Genomic DNA, 16,422 nt, shown 5'->3' with positions numbered 1-16,422 from the left:
CACTTATAACGTTATATAGCATCACTATATGACGTATAACGATATAGACTATTACGTTATACAGCAAATGTTATATTGTATCACTATATCACTTATAACGTTATATTGCATTACTATATGACGTATAACGTTATGAGCTATTACGTTATAACGTATAGCGTTATAGAGTATTACCTCATATCGTATAACGATTTATACAATTACGTTATAACGCATAACGTTATATTGCATCACCATATCACTTATAACGTTATATTGCATCACTATATCAGATATAACGTTATATTGCATCATTATATGACGCATAACGTCATATACTATTACATTATAACGTATAACGTTATAGACTATTACGCTATAACGTATGACTACATATTGCATCACTATTTGACGAATAACGTCCTATACTGTTACGTTATAACGTATAACGTTATATTGCATTACTATATGACGTACAACGTTATGGAGCATTACGTTACAACGTATAACGACATATTGCATTACTATGTGACGTATAACGTTATGGAGTATTACGTTACAACGTATAACGATATATTGCATCACTATGTGTCGTATAACATTATATACTCTTACGTTATAACGCATAACGTTATATTGCATCACTATGTCACATTTAACGTTATATTGCATCAATATATCACTTATAACGTTATATTGCATCACTATATGATGTATAGCGCTTATAATATTACGTTAGAACTAATAACGTTATGTTGCTTTACTATATGACGTATAACGTTATGGAGTATTACGTTACAACCTATAAAGTTATACTGCGTCACTATATGACGTATAACGTTTTATACTATTACGTTATAAGGTGTAACGATATATTGCATCACTATATGAAGTATAACCTTATATACTATTACGTTATAAGGTATAACGATATATTGCATCACTATATGAAGTATAACGTTATATACTATTACGTTATTACGTCTAACGCTATTTGCATCACTATATGGCGTATAACGTTATATACTATTACGTTATAAGGTATAACGGTATGCTGCATCACTATGTAACATATGACGTTATATAGCATCCCTATATGACGAATAACGTTATGAACTACTACATTATAACGTATAGCGTTATAGAGTATTACCTTATATCGTATAACGGTTTATATTATTACGTTATAACCCATAACGTTATATTGCATCACTATATCACTTATAACGGTATATTGCATCACTATATGACGAATAACGTCTTATACCGTTACGTTATAACGTATAACGTTATTTTGCATCACTATATCACTTATAACGTTATATTGCATCACTATATGACGCATAACTTTATATACTATTCGTTATAAGGTATAACGATATATTGCATCACTATGTGACGTATGACGTTATATTTCGCCACTATATGACGCATAACGTTTATACTATTACGTTATCACGTATAACGTTATATAGCATCACTATATGATGTATAACGTTATATACTATTACGTTATTACGTCTAACGCTATTTGCATCACTATATGACGTATAACGTTATATACTATTACGTTATAAGGTATAACGGTATGCTGCATCACTATGTAACGTATGACGTTATATAGCACCCCTATATGACGAATAACGTTATGAACTACTACGTTATAACGTATAGCGTTATAGAGTATTACCTTCTATCGTATAACGATTTATACTATTACGCTATAACCCATATCGTTATATTGCATCACTATATCACTTATAACGGTATATTGCATCACTATATGACGTATAACGTCTTATACCGTTACGTTATAACGTATAACGTTATTTTGCATCACTATATCACTTATAACGTTATATTGCGTCACTATATGACGCATAACTTTATATACTATTCGTTATAAGGTATAACGATATATTGCATCACTATGTGACGTATGACGTTATATTTCGCCACTATATGACGCATAACGTTTATACTATTACGTTATGACGTATAACGTTATATAGCATCACTATATGATGTATAACGTTATATACTATTACGTTATTACGTCTAACGCTATTTGCATCACTATATGACGTATAACGTTATATACTATTACGTTATAAGGTATAACGGTATGCTGCATCACTATGTAACGTATGACGTTATATAGCATCCCTATATGACGAATAACGTTATGAACTACTACGTTATAACGTATAGCGTTATAGAGTATTACCTTCTATCGTATAACGATTTATACTATTACGCTATAACCCATATCGTTATATTGCATCACTATATCACTTATAACGTTATATTGCATCACTATATGACATATAACGTCATATACCGTTACGTTATAACGTATAACGTTATTTTGCATCTCTATATCACTTATAACGTTATATTGCGTCACTATATGACGCATAACTTTATATACTATTCGTTATATGGAATAACTATATATTCCATCACTGCGTGACGTATAACGTTATGTAGTATTACGTTATAAGGTATAACTATATATTCCATCACTTTGTGACGTATAGCGCTATATATTATTACGTTATAAGGTATAACGATATATTGCAACCCTATATGACGTATAACTTTATATTGCATCTCTATATGACGTATAACGATATAGACTATTACGTTATACCGCAGAACGTTATATTGCATCACTATATCACTTATAACGTTATACTGCATTACAATATGACGTATAACGTTATGGAGTATTACGCTATAAGGTATAACTATATATTCCATCACTATGTGACGTATGACGTTATATACTATTACGTTATATCCTATAACGTTATACTGGATCACTATATGACGTATAACGTTATATAATATTACGTTATAAGGTATAACGATATATTGCATCACTATATGAAGTATAACCTTATATATTATTACGTTATATCGGATAACGTTATATTGCATCATTAGATCACCTATAACGTTATATTTCAGTACTATATGACGTATAACGTTTATACTATAACGTTATAACGTATAAGGTTATATAGCATCTCTATATGACGTATAGCGTTATATACATTTACGTTATAACGTATAACGTTATATTGCATCATTGTATGACGTATAACGCTATATACTATTACGTTATAAGGCATAACAATATATTGCATCACTATGTGACGTATGACGTTATATAGCATCACTATATGACGTATAACGTTATATACTATTACATTACAATGTTTAGCGATATATTGCATCACTATATGACGTATAACTTTATATTGCATCACTATATGACGTATAGCTTTATATTGCATCGCTATATGACGTATAACGATATAGACTATTACGTTATAACGCCTAACGTTATATTGCGTCACTATATCACTTATAACGTTATATTGCATCACTATATGACGTATAACGTTATATACTATTACATTACAATGTTTAGCGATATATTGCATCACTATATGACGCATAACTTTATATTGCATCACTATATGACGTATAACGATATAGACTATTACGTTATAACGCCTAACGTTATATTGCGTCACTATATCACTTATAGCGTTATATTGCATCACTATATGATGTATAGCGTTTATACTATTACGTTACAACTAATAACGTTATATTGCATCATTATATGATATATAACGTTATATACTATTACGTTATTACGTCTAACGCTATTTGCATCACAATATGACGTATAACGTTATATACTATTACGTTATAAGGTATAACGATATATTGCATCACAATATGACGTATAACGTTATATAGTATTACGTTATAACGGATAACGATATAATTCTTCACAATATGACGTATAACGATATATACTATTACGCTATAAGGTATAACGTTATATTTCATCACTATGTCACATTTAACGTTATATTGCATCAATATATCACTTATAACGTTATATTGCATCACTATATGATGTATAGCGTTTATACTATTACGTTATAACTAATAATGTTATATTGCATCATTATATGACGTATAACGTTGTGGAGTATTACGTTTTAACGTATAACGTTATATTGCATCACTATATCACGTATAACGTTATGGAGTATTACGTTATAACGTATAGCGTCATATTGCATTACTATGTGACGTATAACGTTATATACTATTACTTTATAACGTATAACGTTATACTTCATCTCTATTTGACGTATATCAATACAGAATAATACGTTATAACGTATAACATTATATTGCATCTCTATATGACGTATAACGTTATATTGCACCACTATATGACGTATAACGTTATATACTATTACTTTATAACGCATAACGACATATTGCACCACTATATGACGTATAACGATATATTCCATCACTATGTGAAGTATAACGATACAGACTATTACGTTACAACGTATAACGTTATATTGCATCTCTATATGACGTATGACGTTATATACTATTAGTTTATAACGTATAACCATATATTGCATCACTATATCACTTACAACGTTATATTGCATTACTATATGACGTATAACGTCATATACTGTTACGTTATAACGAATAACGATACATTGCACTACCATATGACGTATAACGTTATATACTATTACGTTATAACGTATAACGTTATATTGCATCACTATATGACGTATAGCGATATAGACTATTACGTTATAACGTATAACGCTATAATGCATCACTATACGACGTATAACGTCATATACTCTTACGTTATAACGTATAACGTTATATTGCATCATTATATCACTTGTAACGTTGCGGAGTATTACGTTATAACATCTAACGGCATAGTGCATTACTATGTGACATATAACGTTATATACTGTTACGCTATAACGTATAACGATATATTGCACCACTATATGACGTAGAACGTTATATACTATTACTTTATAAGGTATAACGATCTATTGCATCACTATATCACTTATAACGTTATATTTCATCTCTATATGACGTACAACGTTATAGACTATTACGTTATAACGTAAAACGTTATATTGCTTCTCTATATGACGTATAACGTTATATACTATTACGTTATAACGTATAACGTTATATTGTATCGCTATATAACGTATAATGTTATGGAGAATTACGTTATAACGTATAGCGACATATTGCTTTACTATGTGACGTATAACGTTACATACTAATAAGTTATAACGTATACCGTTATATTTCCTCTCTATATGACGTATCCCTTTATATTGCTTCGCTATATGGCGTATAACGTCATATAATTTTGCGTTATAACGTATAACGCTATATTGCATCACGATATGACGTATAACGATATAGGCTATTACGTTATTACCTATAACGTTATACTGCACCACTATATGACGTATAACGTTATATACTATAACGTTACAAGGTATAACTATATATTCCATCACTATGTGAAGTATAACGTTATATACTATTACCTTATAACGCATAACGATATATTGCACAACTATATGACGAATAACGTTATATGCTATTACGTTATAACGTATAACGTTATATTGCATCTCTATATGACGTATAACGTATTATTGCATCACTATATGACGTATAACGTTATGCACTATTACGTTATAAGGCATAACGTTATATTGCATCACTATATCACGTATAACGTTATGGAGTATTACGTTATATCGTATAGCGACATAATGCATTACTGTGTAACGTATAACGTTATACACTATTACGTTATAACATATAACGATATATTGCACAACTATATGACGTAGAACGTTATATACTATTGCGTTATAAGGTATAAATATATATTCCATCACTATGTGAAGTATAACGTTATATTACGTTATAATATTACGTTATAAATATACGTATAAATATTACGTTATAACGCATAACGATATATTGCAACACTATATGACGTATAACGATATATTGCATCACTATACTACGTATAACGTCATATACTGTTACGTTATAACGTATAACGTTATATTGCATCACTATATCACGTATAACGTTACGGAGTATTACGTTATAACGTATAGCGACATATTGCATTACTATGTGACGTATAACGTTATATACTATTACGTTATAACCTATAACGTTATACTTCATCTCTATTTGACGTATAACAATACAGAATAATACGTTATAACGTATAACATTATATTGCATCTCTATATGACGTATAACGTTATATTGCACCACTATATGACGTATAACGTTATATACTATTACTTTATAACGCATAACGACATATTGCACCACTATATGACGTATAACGATATATTCCATCACTATGTGAAGTATAACGATATAGACTATTACGTTATAACGTATAACGTTATATTGCATCTCTATATGACGTATGACGTTATATACTATTAGTTTATAACGTATAACGATATATTGCATCACTATATCACTTACAACGTTATATTGCATTACTATATGACGTATAACGTCATATACTGTTACGTTATAACGAATAACGATACATTGCACCACCATATGACGTATAACGTTATATACTATTACGTTATAACGTATAACGTTATATTGCATCACTATATGACGTATAGCGATATAGACTATTACGTTATAACGTATAACGCTATATGGCATCACTATACGACGTATAACGTCATATACTCTTACGTTATAACGTATAACGTTATATTGCATCATTATATCACTTGTAACGTTGCGGAGTATTACGTTATAACGTCTAACGACATAGTGCATTACTATGTGACATATAACGTTATATACTGTTACGCTATAACGTATAACGATATATTGCACCACTATATGACGTAGAACGTTATATACTATTACGTTATAAGGTATAACGATCTATTGCATCACTATATCACTTATAACGTTATATTGCATCTCTATATGACGTATAACGTTATATACTATTACGTTATAACGTATAACGTTATATTGTATCACTATATAACGAATAATGTTATGGAGAATTACGTCATAACGTATAGCGACATATTGCATTACTATGTGACGTATAACGTTATATACTATTACGTTATAACATATAACGTAATACTGCATAACTATATGACGTATAACGTTATATACTATGACGTTATAAGGTATAACGATATATTGCATCACTATATCACATACAACGTTATACTGCTTCACTATATGACGAATAACGTCATATACTGTTACCTTATAACGTATAACGCTATATTGCAACACTATATGACGCGTAACGATATAGACTATTACGTTATAACCTATAACGTCATGCTGCATAACTATATGACGTATAACGTTATATACTATTAAGTTATAAGGTATAACGATATATTGCATCACTATATCTCTTATAATGTTATATACTATTAAGTTATAAGGTATAACGATATATTGCATCACTATATCACTTATAACGCTATATTGCATCACTATATGACGTATAACGATATAGACTATTACGTTATATCCTATAACATCATACTGCATCACTATATGACGTATAACGTTATATACCATTACGTTATAACGTATAGCGTTATATTGTATCACTATATAACGTATAATGTTATGGAGCATTACGTTATAACGTATAGCGACATATTGCATTACTATGTGACGTATAACGTTATATACTATTACGTTATACCCTATAACGTTATACTGCATCACTATATGACGTATAACGTTATATACTATTACGTTATAACGTATAACGATATATTGCATCACTATATGATGTCTAACGTTATATACTATTACGTTATAACGTATAACGCTACATTGCATAACTATATGACGCATAACATTATATTGCATCACTATGTGACGTATAACGTCATATACTATTACGTTATAACGTATAACGTTATATTTCATCGCTATATGACGTACAACATTATATTGCATCTCTATATGACGTATAACGATATAGACTATTACGTTATATCCCATAACATTATACTGCATCACTATATGACGTATAACGTTATATACTATTACTTTATAACGTATAACGATATATTCCATCACTATATGATGTCTAACGTTATATACTATTACGTTATATCGTATAACGGTATATTGCATCACTATATATGACGTATAACGTTATATGCTATTACGTTATAACGTATAACGTTATACTGCATCTCTATATTACGTATAACGTATTATTGCATCACTATATGACGTATAACGTTATGTACTATTACGTTATAAGGCATAACGTTACATTGCATCACTATATCACGTATAACGTTATGGAGTATTACGTCATATCGTATAGCGACATAATGCATTACTATGTGACGTATAACGTTATATACTATTACGTTATAACATATAACGATATATTGCACCACTATATGACGTAGAACGTTATATACTATTGTGTTATAAGGTATAAATATATATTCCATCACTATGTGAAGTATAACGTTATATTACGTTATAATATTACGTTATAAATATACGTATAAATATTACGTTATAACGCATAACGATATATTGCATCACTATATGATGTCCAACGTTATATATTATTACGTTATAACGTATAACGCTATATTGCATCACTATATGACGTATAACGTTATATTGCATCACTATGTGACGTATAACGTTATATACTATTACATTATAACCTATAACGTTATACTGCATCACTATATGACGTATAACGTTATATACTATTACGTTACAGCGTATAACGATATATTGCACCACTATATGACGTATCACTTTATATTGCATCACTATATGATGTCTAACGATACATACTCTTACGTTATAACGTATAACGCGACATTGCATAACTATATGACGCATAACGTTATATTGCATCACTATGTGACGTATAACGTTATATACTATTACATTATAACCTATAACGTTATACTGCATCCCTATATGACGTATAACGTTATACACTATTACGTTATAACGTATACCGTTATATTTCTTCTCTATATGACGTATCCCTTTATATTGCTTCGCTATATGGCGTATAACGTCATATAATTTTGCGTTATAACGTATAACGCTATATTGCATCACGATATGACGTATAACGATATAGGCTATTACGTTATTACCTATAACGTTATACTGCACCACTATATGACGTATAACGTTATATACTATTACGTTACAAGGTATAACTATATATTCCATCACTATGTGAAGTATAACGTTATATACTATTACCTTATAACGCATAACGATATATTGCACAACTATATGACGTATAACGTTATATGCTATTACGTTATAACGTATAACGTTATATTGCATCTCTATATGACGTATAACGTGTTATTGCATCACTATATGACGTATAACGTTATGTACTATTACGTTATAAGGCATAACGTTATATTGCATCACTATATCACGTATAACGTTATGGAGTATTACGTTATATCGTATAGCGACATAATGCATTACTATGTGACGTATAACGTTATATACTATTACGTTATAACATATAACGATATATTGCACCACTATATGACGTAGTACGTTATATACTATTGCGTTATAAGGTATAAATATATATTCCATCACTATGTGAAGTATAACGTTATATTACGTTATAATATTACGTTATAAATATACGTATAAATATTACGTTATAACGCATAACGATATATTGCAACACTATATGACGTATAACGATATATTGCATCACTATACTACGTATAGCGTCATATACTGTTACGTTATAACGTATAACGTTATATTGCATCACTATATCACGTATAACGTTACGGAGTATTACGTTATAACGTATAGCGACATATTGCATTACTATGTGACGTATAACGTTATATACTTTTACGTTATAACCTATAACGTTATACTTCATCTCTATTTGACGTATAACAATACAGAATAATACGTTATAACGTATAACATTATATTGCATCTCTATATGACGTATAACGTTATATTGCACCACTATATGACGTATAACGTTATATACTATTACTTTATAACGCATAACGACATATTGCACCACTATATGACGTATAACGATATATTCCATCACTATGTGAAGTATAACGATATAGACTATTACGTTATAACGTATAACGTTATATTGCATCTCTATATGACGTATGACGTTATATACTATTAGTTTATAACGTATAACGATATATTGCATCACTATATCACTTACAACGTTATATTGCATTACTATATGACGTATAACGTCATATACTGTTACGTTATAACGAATAACGATACATTGCACCACCATATGACGTATAACGTTATATACTATTACGTTATAACGTATAACGTTATATTGCATCACTATATGACGTATAGCGATATAGACTATTACGTTATAACGTATAACGCTATAATGCATCACTATACGACGTATAACGTCATATACTCTTACGTTATAACGTATAACGTTATATTGCATCATTATATCACTTGTAACGTTGCGGAGTATTACGTTATAACGTCTAACGACATAGTGCATTACTATGTGACATATAACGTTATATACTGTTACGTTATAACGCATAACGTTATAGTGCATCACTATGGCACTTATAACGTTATATTGCACCACTATATGACGTATAATGTCATATACTATTACGTTATAACCTATAACATTGTACGTCATCACTATATGACGTATAACGTTATATACTATTACGTTATAAGGTATAACGATATATTGCATCACTATATCACTTATAACGTTATATAGCATCACTATATGACGTATAACGATATAGACTATTACGTTATACAGCAAATGTTATATTGTATCACTATATCACTTATAACGTTATATTGCATTACTATATGACGTATAACGTTATGAGCTATTACGTTATAACGTATAGCGTTATAGAGTATTACCTCATATCGTATAACGATTTATACAATTACGTTATAACGCATAACGTTATATTGCATCACCATATCACTTATAACGTTATATTGCATCACTATATCAGATATAACGTTATATTGCATCATTATATGACGCATAACGTCATATACTATTACATTATAACGTATAACGTTATAGACTATTACGCTATAACGTATGACTACATATTGCATCACTATTTGACGAATAACGTCCTATACTGTTACGTTATAACGTATAACGTTATATTGCATTACTATATGACGTACAACGTTATGGAGCATTACGTTACAACGTATAACGACATATTGCATTACTATGTGACGTATAACGTTATGGAGTATTACGTTACAACGTATAACGATATATTGCATCATTATATGACGTATAACGTTATATACTATTACGTTATAACCTGTAACGTTGTACTGCGTCACTATATGACGTATAGCGTCATATACTATTACGTTATAAGGTTTAACGATATATTGCATCACTATATGACGTATAACGTTATATACTATTACGTTATAACCTGTAACGTTATACTGCATCATTATATGACCTATAACGTTATATACTATTACGTTATAAGGTATAACGATATATTGCAACACTTTGTGACGTATAACGTTATATACTATTACGTTATAACGCATAACGTTATAGTGCATCACTATGGCACTTATAACGTTATATTGCACCACTATATGACGTATAATGTCATATACTATTACGTTATAACCTGTAACGTTATACTGCATCATTATATGACCTATAACGTTATATACTATTACGTTATAAGGTATAACGACATATTGCATTACTATGTGACGTATAACGTTATATACTTTTACGTTATAACCTATAACGTTATACTTCATCTCTATTTGACGTATAACAATACAGAATAATACGTTATAACGTATAACATTATATTGCATCTCTATATGACGTATAACGTTATATTGCACCACTATATGACGTATAACGTTATATACTATTACTTTATAACGCATAACGACATATTGCACCACTATATGACGTATAACGATATATTCCATCACTATGTGAAGTATAACGATATAGACTATTACGTTATAACGTATAACGTTATATTGCATCTCTATATGACGTATGACGTTATATACTATTAGTTTATAACGTATAACGATATATTGCATCACTATATCACTTACAACGTTATATTGCATTACTATATGACGTATAACGTCATATACTGTTACGTTATAACGAATAACGATACATTGCACCACCATATGACGTATAACGTTATATACTATTACGTTATAACGTATAACGTTATATTGCATCACTATATGACGTATAGCGATATAGACTATTACGTTATAACGTATAACGCTATAATGCATCACTATACGACGTATAACGTCATATACTCTTACGTTATAACGTATAACGTTATATTGCATCATTATATCACTTGTAACGTTGCGGAGTATTACGTTATAACGTCTAACGACATAGTGCATTACTATGTGACATATAACGTTATATACTGTTACGTTATAACGCATAACGTTATAGTGCATCACTATGGCACTTATAACGTTATATTGCACCACTATATGACGTATAATGTCATATACTATTACGTTATAACCTATAACATTGTACGTCATCACTATATGACGTATAACGTTATATACTATTACGTTATAAGGTATAACGATATATTGCATCACTATATCACTTATAACGTTATATAGCATCACTATATGACGTATAACGATATAGACTATTACGTTATACAGCAAATGTTATATTGTATCACTATATCACTTATAACGTTATATTGCATTACTATATGACGTATAACGTTATGAGCTATTACGTTATAACGTATAGCGTTATAGAGTATTACCTCATATCGTATAACGATTTATACAATTACGTTATAACGCATAACGTTATATTGCATCACCATATCACTTATAACGTTATATTGCATCACTATATCAGATATAACGTTATATTGCATCATTATATGACGCATAACGTCATATACTATTACATTATAACGTATAACGTTATGGACTATTACGCTATAACGTATGACTACATATTGCATCACTATTTGACGAATAACGTCCTATACTGTTACGTTATAACGTATAACGTTATATTGCATTACTATATGACGTACAACGTTATGGAGCATTACGTTACAACGTATAACGACATATTGCATTACTATGTGACGTATAACGTTATGGAGTATTACGTTACAACGTATAACGATATATTGCATCATTATATGACGTATAACGTTATATACTATTACGTTATAACCTGTAACGTTGTACTGCGTCACTATATGACGTATAGCGTCATATACTATTACGTTATAAGGTTTAACGATATATTGCATCACTATATGACGTATAACGTTATATACTATTACGTTATAACCTGTAACGTTATACTGCATCATTATATGACCTATAACGTTATATACTATTACGTTATAAGGTATAACGATATATTGCAACACTTTGTGACGTATAACGTTATATACTATTACGTTATAACGCATAACGTTATAGTGCATCACTATGGCACTTATAACGTTATATTGCACCACTATATGACGTATAATGTCATATACTATTACGTTATAACCTATAACATTGTACGTCATCACTATATGACGTATAACGTTATATACTATTACGTTATAAGGTATAACGATATATTGCATCACTATATCACTTATAACGTTATATAGCATCACTATATGACGTATAACGATATAGACTATTACGTTATACAGCAAATGTTATATTGTATCACTATATCACTTATAACGTTATATTGCATTACTATATGACGTATAACGTTATGAGCTATTACGTTATAACGTATAGCGTTATAGAGTATTACCTCATATCGTATAACGATTTATACAATTACGTTATAACGCATAACGTTATATTGCATCACCATATCACTTATAACGTTATATTGCATCACTATATCAGATATAACGTTATATTGCATCATTATATGACGCATAACGTCATATACTATTACATTATAACGTATAACGTTATAGACTATTACGCTATAACGTATGACTACATATTGCATCACTATTTGACGAATAACGTCCTATACTGTTACGTTATAACGTATAACGTTATATTGCATTACTATATGACGTACAACGTTATGGAGCATTACGTTACAACGTATAACGACATATTGCATTACTATGTGACGTATAACGTTATGGAGTATTACGTTACAACGTATAACGATATATTGCATCACTATGTGTCGTATAACATTATATACTCTTACGTTATAACGCATAACGTTATATTGCATCACTATGTCACATTTAACGTTATATTGCATCAATATATCACTTATAACGTTATATTGCATCACTATATGATGTATAGCGCTTATAATATTACGTTAGAACTAATAACGTTATGTTGCTTTACTATATGACGTATAACGTTATGGAGTATTACGTTACAACCTATAAAGTTATACTGCGTCACTATATGACGTATAACGTTTTATACTATTACGTTATAAGGTGTAACGATATATTGCATCACTATATGAAGTATAACCTTATATACTATTACGTTATAAGGTATAACGATATATTGCATCACTATATGAAGTATAACGTTATATACTATTACGTTATTACGTCTAACGCTATTTGCATCACTATATGGCGTATAACGTTATATACTATTACGTTATAAGGTATAACGGTATGCTGCATCACTATGTAACATATGACGTTATATAGCATCCCTATATGACGAATAACGTTATGAACTACTACATTATAACGTATAGCGTTATAGAGTATTACCTTATATCGTATAACGGTTTATATTATTACGTTATAACCCATAACGTTATATTGCATCACTATATCACTTATAACGGTATATTGCATCACTATATGACGAATAACGTCTTATACCGTTACGTTATAACGTATAACGTTATTTTGCATCACTATATCACTTATAACGTTATATTGCATCACTATATGACGCATAACTTTATATACTATTCGTTATAAGGTATAACGATATATTGCATCACTATGTGACGTATGACGTTATATTTCGCCACTATATGACGCATAACGTTTATACTATTACGTTATCACGTATAACGTTATATAGCATCACTATATGATGTATAACGTTATATACTATTACGTTATTACGTCTAACGCTATTTGCATCACTATATGACGTATAACGTTATATACTATTACGTTATAAGGTATAACGGTATGCTGCATCACTATGTAACGTATGACGTTATATAGCACCCCTATATGACGAATAACGTTATGAACTACTACGTTATAACGTATAGCGTTATAGAGTATACCTTCTATCGTATAACGATTTATACTATTACGCTATAACCCATATCGTTATATTGCATCACTATATCACTTATAACGGTATATTGCATCACTATATGACGTATAACGTCTTATACCGTTACGTTATAACGTATAACGTTATTTTGCATCACTATATCACTTATAACGTTATATTGCGTCACTATATGACGCATAACTTTATATACTATTCGTTATAAGGTATAACGATATATTGCATCACTATGTGACGTATGACGTTATATTTCGCCACTATATGACGCATAACGTTTATACTATTACGTTATCACGTATAACGTTATATAGCATCACTATATGATGTATAACGTTATATACTATTACGTTATTACGTCTAACGCTATTTGCATCACTATATGACGTATAACGTTATATACTATTACGTTATAAGGTATAACGGTATGCTGCATCACTATGTAACGTATGACGTTATATAGCATCCCTATATGACGAATAACGTTATGAACTACTACGTTATAACGTATAGCGTTATAGAGTATTACCTTCTATCGTATAACGATTTATACTATTACGCTATAACCCATATCGTTATATTGCATCACTATATCACTTATAACGTTATATTGCATCACTATATGACATATAACGTCATATACCGTTACGTTATAACGTATAACGTTATTTTGCATCTCTATATCACTTATAACGTTATATTGCGTCACTATATGACGCATAACTTTATATACTATTCGTTATAAGGAATAACTATATATTCCATCACTGCGTGACGTATAACGTTATGTAGTATTACGTTATAAGGTATAACTATATATTCCATCACTTTGTGACTTATAGCGCTATATATTATTACGTTATAAGGTATAACGATATATTGCAACCCTATATGACGTATAACTTTATATTGCATCTCTATATGACGTATAACGATATAGACTATTACGTTATACCGCAGAACGTTATATTGCATCACTATATCACTTATAACGTTATACTGCATTACAATATGACGTATAACGTTATGGAGTATTACGCTATAAGGTATAACTATATATTCCATCACTATGTGACGTATGACGTTATATACTATTACGTTATATCCTATAACGTTATACTGGATCAC

The sequence above is a fragment of the Bombus affinis genome, unplaced genomic scaffold (assembly GCF_024516045.1).
Source record: "Bombus affinis isolate iyBomAffi1 unplaced genomic scaffold, iyBomAffi1.2 ctg00000115.1, whole genome shotgun sequence".
In the NCBI taxonomy this organism is placed as follows: Eukaryota; Metazoa; Arthropoda; class Insecta; order Hymenoptera; family Apidae; genus Bombus; species Bombus affinis.
The sequence above is the reverse complement of the archived record's forward strand: the minus strand, read 5'-3'. Positions refer to the sequence as shown.